Source organism: Neophocaena asiaeorientalis, unplaced genomic scaffold (assembly GCF_003031525.2).
Source record: "Neophocaena asiaeorientalis asiaeorientalis breed wild unplaced genomic scaffold, Neophocaena_asiaeorientalis_V1.1 scaffold100, whole genome shotgun sequence".
Classification (NCBI taxonomy): domain Eukaryota; kingdom Metazoa; phylum Chordata; class Mammalia; order Artiodactyla; family Phocoenidae; genus Neophocaena; species Neophocaena asiaeorientalis.
Window position 1 is genome coordinate 3,457,912 of NW_020173955.1, and position 9,475 is coordinate 3,467,386.

General features: G+C 40.3%; 1 pseudogene; it reads right to left on the reverse strand.

Moving 5' to 3' along the window:
* Positions 1-8,750: 8,750 nt before the first annotated feature.
* Positions 8,751-8,987, reverse strand: LOC112404894 (cytochrome c oxidase assembly protein COX14-like; annotated as a pseudogene).
* Positions 8,988-9,475: the final 488 nt, after the last annotated feature.

The following is a 9,475-nucleotide window of genomic DNA, read 5'->3' on the forward strand; positions in this document are numbered from 1 at the left end:
CCACTCTCACAGTCACAGATCGTCCAGATATACTTTTCCAGCTCAGTTTGAATGTAGTTCTCTTGTTCTTTAAATTTTCTGGCAACAGAAGAATAAAAGGGTGCTTTCATTGTTGTTCTTTGGATCCGCTTCATCAGATATGCTCTGCTTGCTTTGGTGGTGTGGACTCACACGGGTTAATTTCTCTCCACAAACGTGGTAGGGGCTGAGGTGGCTAGAGGGGAGACTGAGCTGGGGCACGTGGGACTCGGCCCACCTCCCCTCACCCCAAAACTATCAGAATTCAGACGACAGAGGAATTGGAGCAGCTGGAGCCGAGCCCAGCTCCCCATTCTTCCTTCTGCAGTGACATCATAGAATCATGGAACCGTTGAGTTAGAGGGATCAGAGCACCAGGCCAACCCCACCCATCACCTGAAGTCAGAAGAACCACGAAACTCCCCCCTGGGCGGCAGTCTATCTGTCCTCCCCTCTGCGAGGTCTGGAGTGGCTTTGGATAAGGATTTTCTTCCTACACTCGAAATACCATCTCTCCTTTCTTAACCTGAGCCTATGTTACTGTTTCTTTCACAGACCATGAACAATCAGTCCACTTCCTTCTTATATAATTCCTCTCCACAGCCCTGTGGTCAGTAATCGACTTCATAATGGTGTTCTCTCCAGGCTAACTAACCCACGTCCTTCAGATCCCACATCATCGGACGTAATTCCTGGACGTACAAAAAAGGTGGCAGCTCTGGAGGCCAGAGCTGAAGAAGCAGGAGTAGAATAAGAAGATCAGAGTAAAGATGACCCCCCGCCTGACCTAACTTCAGGTGAGTAAGTGATGCCCATGACAAGGACGGGGAGAGTAGTGCTAGGATTTTCTGAGAACAGGAGGATATAAGGAGTATGGCAGCTGCTGCCAACCATGTCTGAAAAAGTCTGAAGGTGAGCCCTGGGGGTTTTTGGGCTGCAGTGACACTGGCTCTTCTCTAGAGGGGCAGGGACATTGATTTCTTTATCTTTGAATTCTCCACCAAGTCAGAACCTGCAAATTCCATAAATGTTGAATGAATGTGTGTGTGTGTGTGTGTGTGTGTGTGTAGAGTTTGTTGGAGGGCTCAGGCCAAAGCTGATTTTGCAGAATATGTGAACATATGAATGTGCATTTTTGCAGAATTTTTGGAGGCTTCCTCCAGCTAAAGCTCCCAGATGAAGACTCAGAGCCTGTCTCACCCTCCTTACACTATGCTGCTGCCAGACCGAGATTTTAAGAGCCCCAATCTTCTCATGTCTCATGTATTCTAGTAACGCACAATGGTAATATTTTATATCTACCTACTGGTGGTTACACAGGTCCAGATATACATAAAAACCCATCGGACTGTGTGCTTAAGATTAGTGCACTTCATGTGCACTATGGTGTGGATATTATACCTGAATAAAAAGGTATAATTTTTCATCCCCGTGCCTAAATTTGAGTGTGTGTGGTGCAAAGAGTAATGCGGGACTAGAGTGCACTCTTGCTGGTTGGCTCTGTCTCCAAGATTGTTTGCTGCACATAACACATATTCTGAGACCAGGGACCTTTGGCAAGAATACAGTAGCAGCAAAAAGTAAGGGCTGGTAAGACTGCATCGTTAGGGCTTTCTTTCACTGAATGCGGCTTGCGAACAGATATCCTAAATTGTTAGTTAACATAATTCTGAATATGTATAGTTAATATAATTAGAGTATAGTTAATACAAATTCTGAAAACTGGAAGGTTACCAAACTTTGGTCTCTAAATCACATTTTAAATGCATTGGACTGTAAACTTTGTGATGCCATGGAATCTTACTCAGAGATAGGTCTACAGAACCTAACACAGTGTGCCTTATACACAGAAGGCATGTGCTCAAAGGTTATTGGTAGTGGAACATTACTACCAATTCTACAGAAATAAAAAATATTCTAAGAGAGTATTATGAACAATTGTATGCTAACAAACTGAATAACCTAGATGAAATGGAAAAATTCCTAGAAACAAAAAACCTACCAAGGCTGAATCATGAAGAAATAGAACATCTGAATAGAACTATAATAAGCAGGCTGAATCAACAAACAAACAACCTCCCAACAAAGAAAAGTCCTGGACCAGATGGTTTCACTGAGGAATACTATCAAACATTTAAAGAAGAACAAACATCAATGTTTCTCAAACTAATCCAAAAAACTTGAAGAAAAAGGAATACTTCCTAACTCATTCTATAAGGCCAGCATTACCTTGATACCAAAGCCAGGCAAAGATACCACAAAAAAGAAAAAAAAAAAAGCCTAAAGACCAATATCTCTCATGAATATTGAAGCAAAAATCCCCAACAAAGTAATAGCAAACTGAATTTAGCAGCAGAATATTAAAAGGATTATACACCATGACCAAGTGGGACTTATTCTTAGAATGCAAAGATAGTTCAACATACAAAAATCAACATAATACACCACATTAATACACTTCATTAATGGAATGAAGGGGAGGAAATGATCATCTCGATGAAGGAAAGGCATTCACCAAAATTTACCATCCTTTCATGATAAAACACTCAACAAAGTAGGAATAGAAGGAAATGACCCCAACATAGTAAAGGCCATATATAGAAACCCCACAGCTAATATCATACCCAATGGTGAGAAAATATTTGCAAATCATATATTTGATAACAGATTAGTATCCAGAATATATACAGAACTCCTATAACTCAACAACAACAAAATCCAATTCATATATGGGCAAAGGACTTGATTAGGTGTTTCTCCAAAGAAGATATACTAATGGTCAACAAGTACATGAAAAGATGCAACATCACTAATCATTAAGGAGCTAATCAAAATCACAATGAGATATCACCTCACACCCCATTAAAAGGCTATTATTAAAAAACAAAGAAAAAACAAAACCAAGTGTTGGTAAGGATGTGGAGAAATTGGAACTCTTGTGCACTGCTGTTGCAAATGTAAAATGCTGCAGTCACCGTGGAAAACAGTATGTCAGTTCTTCAAAAAATTAAACACAGAATTCCATATGATCCAGCAATTCCACTTCTGAGTATATACACAAATGAAGTAAAAGCAGGGACCCTAACGGTACACCCATGTTCATATCAGGATTATTCACAATACCCAAAAGGTAGAAACAACCAAAGTATGCATTGACAGGTAAGTGGATAAACAAAATGTGGCATACACATACAATGGAACGCTGTACAGCCTTAAAAAGGAATGAAATTTTGGTACACTACACGTGGATGAACAGGTGAAGGCATTATGCTAAGTGAAGTAAGCTAGATACAAAAGGACACATATTGCATGAGTCCACTTATATCACATTCCTAGAATAGTCAAATTCATAGATACAGAAAATAGAGTAGTGGTTACCAGGTGCTGGGGCAAGGGGGAAATGGTGAGTTACTGTTTAATGGATATAGAGTTTCAGTTTGGAATGGTGAAAGAGTTCTGGAGATGGATGGTGGTGATGGTTACACAGCAATGTGAATGTACTTAATGTCACTGAACTGTACACTGAAAAATGGTTAAAATGGTAAATTTTGTGTTGCATATATTTTATCACAATTTAAAAAAATTATTTGTGCAAAAAACGAAGGGTAACTCATCTGTAAAGTGGCCTGGTACAAGGCAGGAACGGGAGAAACAAGACACCCAGCACATAGAGATCTGTTTCAACCTCCATCCATTTGCTCAGTTTGTTTCCCCACTGTAATTGTCCTCCCCCTACCTCAGCCCTTTACGTGTCCCCACCTCTAAATCCTCCAAGACTTGGTTCTTGGACCCGTCTTCCACGATGTCATCACCACCCACTGGCCTTCCTTCCTTCTTGCTTTCGCTCAGTGACACACCATGTCACCTGCCTGCATCCCAAACCCTTGTCCCGTTCAGCTCCAGCCACAGACATGCCTCCCCCTCCTGCCTTCAGTCTCCTTTGGGGTGGTGGCCAGAGGATATGGACTCCTGGCAACAGATTCCACAGCAATTTGTGCTCCAGATGGATCCAGGGTGCATGTAAATCCCCAGCCACCTCCCTAAGGCCTTGATCCATGTGATCTGGTGAGCTCCTCTGACAAAGTATGATCCCTGAATTGCAGGATCAAGATGAGAACATTCAGAGCACCCACAAGTCACAGCTGCCTGAACTTGGAAATCAGGAATGAGCACAGGACCCAGGCCTGGCTGATCAGAACAGTCTACAGTTCAAGGGTCAACATGTGACCTAACCAGCTCGGTTAGTCTCAATGTCAAGACATTTGCAGAAACTATCGGCACAGAACAGAATAGGGCTGAGAGAGGTGTATGGAGAGAGACAAATTGTACATGACTCTGCTTGGTCTAATCATGCTTGAAGCCTTGATTTTCAGTGTGGACTGGAAGTGGGGCTTTCAGTTATATGAGCCAATGCTAATATAACATTTTGGCTTAAGCTGGTTTGAGTGGGGTTTATGTCTCTTGCAATCCAAGATTCATGACCAAAATACAATGTAACCAGCATCACACTGCCTCCCTTTCTGAGCCCTCGATTCCTAACCTGAGATTCCTTGATTCCTCACACAAGAGCCACTGAGCCCATCAGCCATGTCCTGACTTTGGTGAACATCAGATATGTTCCCTCTAGCCTCCAAGGACAAGTGGAATAAAATGAGTACCTTTTCTCTTTCATCAGATTAGTGCAGCCTTTTTCCCTGCCCCAGCTAGTGGGGCTGCTTGGAGGTCTTATTTTAGATTTTGGAAAGCTAAGTGGAAGTTACTGAAACTCATCAACATCGAGCTATGATATTTAACAGGGCACTTGGATTGACACAGTTTTTTCCTTCTACCTTAATGGCCAAAACCTGTCACTTCTTACTAGAGGAAGGAAGAAAAAAATGATATTAAACATCAAGGTAAATGGCTAGTATGTCAGTACATATAATGTCCACACAAGAGAAACATTCTGTTGAGAAACCTTCATTATTTATGATTCACAGTTAACCTTTTCACACAGAAACTGTTGAAAACTTCAGAAAGTCACTGCAGCTTGATAAGGTTTTTAGGCAATCCATTCATCACCCCGTTGTTTCTCACGGAACAAGTAACACTGAGCTAGACAACAGGAAACACTGCCCTTGGCAGAGGTGATGACACCAAGACAACACTTCTCTCATTAAGGAGACAGGCACCAATTCCAAAATGCCAGTTAAGCAGAAGAGCCTACAAATTCACTGCAAAAGATTTAGCAACACTTTATAGCTAGTATCTATCCATCTGGAATTGAAATGTCTTTGAGGGAGAGTATGTCAGAAGCAGTGTACTGTTAATATTACATTATAACCACTAAAATTGCGTAAATACATTCCCGGCTTCAACCACGATAGCCACAACACCCGTGCATACACCCATCCTAGGCCACATTTTACAAGTTCCTCTGTCTTGCAGGCTTCGTGAGGATGGAAGAATACAGAGTTGAGGATTCAGCCACCACTGAGCCATCATCCCTGTGGGTCCTATTCTACCCTTCTGGTTTGTGAAGCGTATAGCTCGGCTGCAGGCAGAGGAAAATGTTCTTGCCTCATATTTGAGCATCTTCTGCCTTGCCCCATGCTACACGGTCAGTGAGGATCAAATTCCACCGACTTTGAAAACCAGATCGGTTTTGATTCTACACTCCTGAGATGTCTGAGAAGAGTGTTAAAGCTGACCTGATTCATCGGTTCCTGAGAGCCTTCCTGACCTCAGGAATCCAACCCAGGGAAGAGGCAATACGACATACTTTCCTACCCCAGGGTTTGTATAAGCTGCTTTTGCACTTAAATTGTTCTCAAGCCCCTTTCCCATTTCCCAACCCTGCAAAAACCCAGCACCTGTAACAAGCAGTGAGAGCCATAACCAAGGGGCACATGGGAGACTTCCTTTGGTGTTTTAGTTTGGGAGCTCGAGGCTTAGAGGTTGATGGCAGTGGTTTTGTTTTGTTTTCTACTTTTCTATTCATTTTGTTCAATCTGTAAGCTTTTTGCTTTTATTTCCTTCTAAACATAATTTTCTCTAATTCATTTGTACTGTTATGATTTTTTATATCTTATTTTAATGTCTTAGATTTTAGTTTTGATCAACCCTTTGATCTCGACATTTCTGAAAAGGATATTAAGGAATTATCTAGGGCAGAGCTTCACTAACTCGCTGTGGTGAAGGAGCAGGTTTGTTTGTTTGTTTGTTTTTTGCGGTACGTGGGCCTCTCACTATTGTGGCCTCTCCCGTTGCGGACCACAGGCTCCGGACGCGCAGGCTCAGCAGCCATGGCTCACGGGCCCAGCCGCTCCGCGGCATGTGGGATCCTCCCGGACCGGGGCACGAACCCACGTCTCCTGCATCGGCAGGCAGACTCTCAACCACTGCGCCACCAGGGAAGCCCCCAGATTTTTATTTTTAATCTCAGTCCACTGAGGACCAATATTTTAGTAAAACAAAACTAAAGCAATGATACACTTGGATATCACAGCAATGTAAAATAGTTATTTAAAGTTTCTAGGTATTTACTCTCAATTTCTGCATTTAGTTTCAGACCAGTGACAATTAGGGACCAGCACCAGTTCACATTCAGAGTAGCACTGGTTACCAATTCCCTCATTTATTTGTTTTAAATGGCATTTTTCATTGTAGAAAATTTGGAAAATGAAGAAAAAAAAAAACAAAATCTCTCATGATTCCACCACCTAGAGAGAAAAACTGTTGAAATATACTGATATTTTATACTGTATATACTGATATATGTACATACATATGTGTGTGTGTGTGTGTGTGTGTGTGTGTGTATAGACATATATACAGTGGTTGCACAGCCATCATCACAATCTAAATTTAAAGCATTTTTATCACCTCTACAAGAAACCCTCTACCATTAGCAGTCACTCCCTACTCCCCACTCCCTAGTCCCTGGGAACCACTAATCTAATTTCTGCCTCTATAGATGTGCCTTTTCTTGACATTTCGTATAAATGGAATCATACAATATGTGTTTTTTTGTGTTTAGCTACTCTCAACTTAGCATAATGTTTTTTTGTTTTCTTGTTTTTTTTTAACATCTTTATTGGAGTATAATTGCTTTACAACAGTGTGTTAGTTTCTGCTTTATAACAAAGTGAATCAGTTATACATATACATATATCCCCATATCTCTTCCCTCTTGCATCTCCCTCCCTCCCACCCTCCCTATCCCACCCCTCTAGGTGGTCACAAAGCACCGAGCTGATCTCCCTGTGCTATGCGGCTGCTTCCCACTAGCTATCTATTTTATATTTGGTAGTGTATATATGTCCATGCCACTCTCTTACTTTCTCCCAGCTTACCCTTCCCTCTCCCTGTATCCTCAAGTCCTTTCTCTAGTAGGTCTGCGTCTTTATTCCCGTCTTGCCCCTAGGTTCTTCATGACCACTTTTTTTTTTTTAGATTCCATATATATAGCATAATGGTTTTAAGATTCATCCATGTTGTGGCATGTAACAGTATTTCCTTCCTTTTTATTGCTGAATAACATTATATTCTATGAATATATCAAATTTTGTTTATCCATTCATCAGTTGATGGACATTTGCATTGTTTCCACTCTGGCTATTATGAATAATGCTGCTATGAACATTCATGTATAAGTTTTTGCATAGACATATGTTTTCATTTCTCTTGGGTAAATACCTAGGTGTGAAATTGCTGAGTCATATGGTAACTCTGTGTTTAGCATTTTGAGAAAACACATATCTATTTTATAATTTAAAAAATTGGAACCAGTGTATATACACTTTGTTAAACTTAATATCATTTTTATTATGAACATTTTGCAATGTCTTTCAATAATCTTCAAAAAGATGACTTTTAATACTTATACATTTTTCCTTTTTATATAAGCATTGCAATTCTTTTCTTATTGTTGGACAACCTGCTGCTTTTATACACAGCATCGATGGGCATATTTGTACATAAATATGTGAGCACAACTCTGCTCTTAAATTTTTACTTTTATTAAATATTAATCTTTTCATTTATTTTCAAAAGCTTATTGGCTTTTGGCTCTTTTATTTTAAATCTCATCCATTTTGTGTCATTGCTTTTTGGCTCCAAATATCTCACATATTGATTCATTATTTTTAACTTCTATTTATTCCTCCCCCCACTTTTTTTTTTTAACCTTAGTTCTAGTTTCTTAGATTTAGTCTCCTCTCAACCTTTGTTCAGGCAAAAGTAATATTCCGCTTTAGGTTTAGAAACTGTTAAAAAACACTTTGATTTCATTATAATTTGTCTCATTAACTTATACAAAGGGGGATAACAAAAGGGGATAATAAATCACCATCATCTGAAGAACCCAACACTTATTCTTGCTTTTTTTTTTTTTTTGCTTTGGGGAAGAAAAAAATTAGAAAAAAAACATGCATCGATGATGTGACTTGAATTTTAAGAAACATATTTCATAAATAAGCACTATTTCCCATAAATGCACTCTTTCTGATTCGAAGCAATTTTTTTTTTTGGCAAAATATTTAATGTCTGTAAGTGTGCCTCACCCTCCCATTCCTGTTATGATTCGACAGCCTCTCCAAACTGGCTGTACCAGAGAAAACATGGGCACATTTTCCCAGCAGGATTCGAAAACCATTAAAGCCCTGGTCCTCTTGACTCAGAAATGACTACAGGTGAGGTCCTTCCACAGCATGCCTCAGGTGTCTCTGCTCAAGGAAAAAAGCCCCCCATTTCTACAAGACTCCCGAGGTCTTCTGTTCTTCTGCAGCTTGGCACTGGGAGCTGGGCGGCTGGAAATAGTGGTAGGCTCAGGCACTGCAGAGGTAGTCCCCATACACAGTGAGAAGCATCATGGAGGAGGAGAAGGTCTTGTAGCCAATGTTAGCCAGTTTCTTGGCAGTTGGCATGTTGTCCCCCTCTAGGATTCGGCTCCCAATGCGAGCTAGGGCCCCGCGGGCCAGACGTAGCATAACCCCCCGCAGCAAGGCTGGAGCCTGCAGTGGCTGCCCAGAGCAATTTTATTAAGTCTAGAAGTTAGTCTCTCTTGTAGATGTCAAAGTCTTTCTTGATCACGAGCCTTTATTACACTATTTGAATTAAAAGAAACCCCAGATTCACAAATCTGCCATTTGAGCAATTTAGTTTTTTAGAAACTTGCTTAAACTTCATTAATCAAACACTTTCAACTTTTCTGTTGCCTTTTCAATCTCAAGGTAAAAATGATCATAGTACATCACTGATTACCTAATACTTCCTCTCTGTGTAAGATTTTGGTTACTGCTGGGTAAAAAAGGAAAAAGAAAACAACTTTGTTTTAGTCGACTTTATTTTTTAGAACATTTTAAAATTTACAGAAAACTTGAGAAGATAGTACAGAGAGTTCTCATGTACCTCATACCCAGTTTCCCCTATTATTAACATATTACATTAGTGCGGTACATTTGTTATAATTAATGAA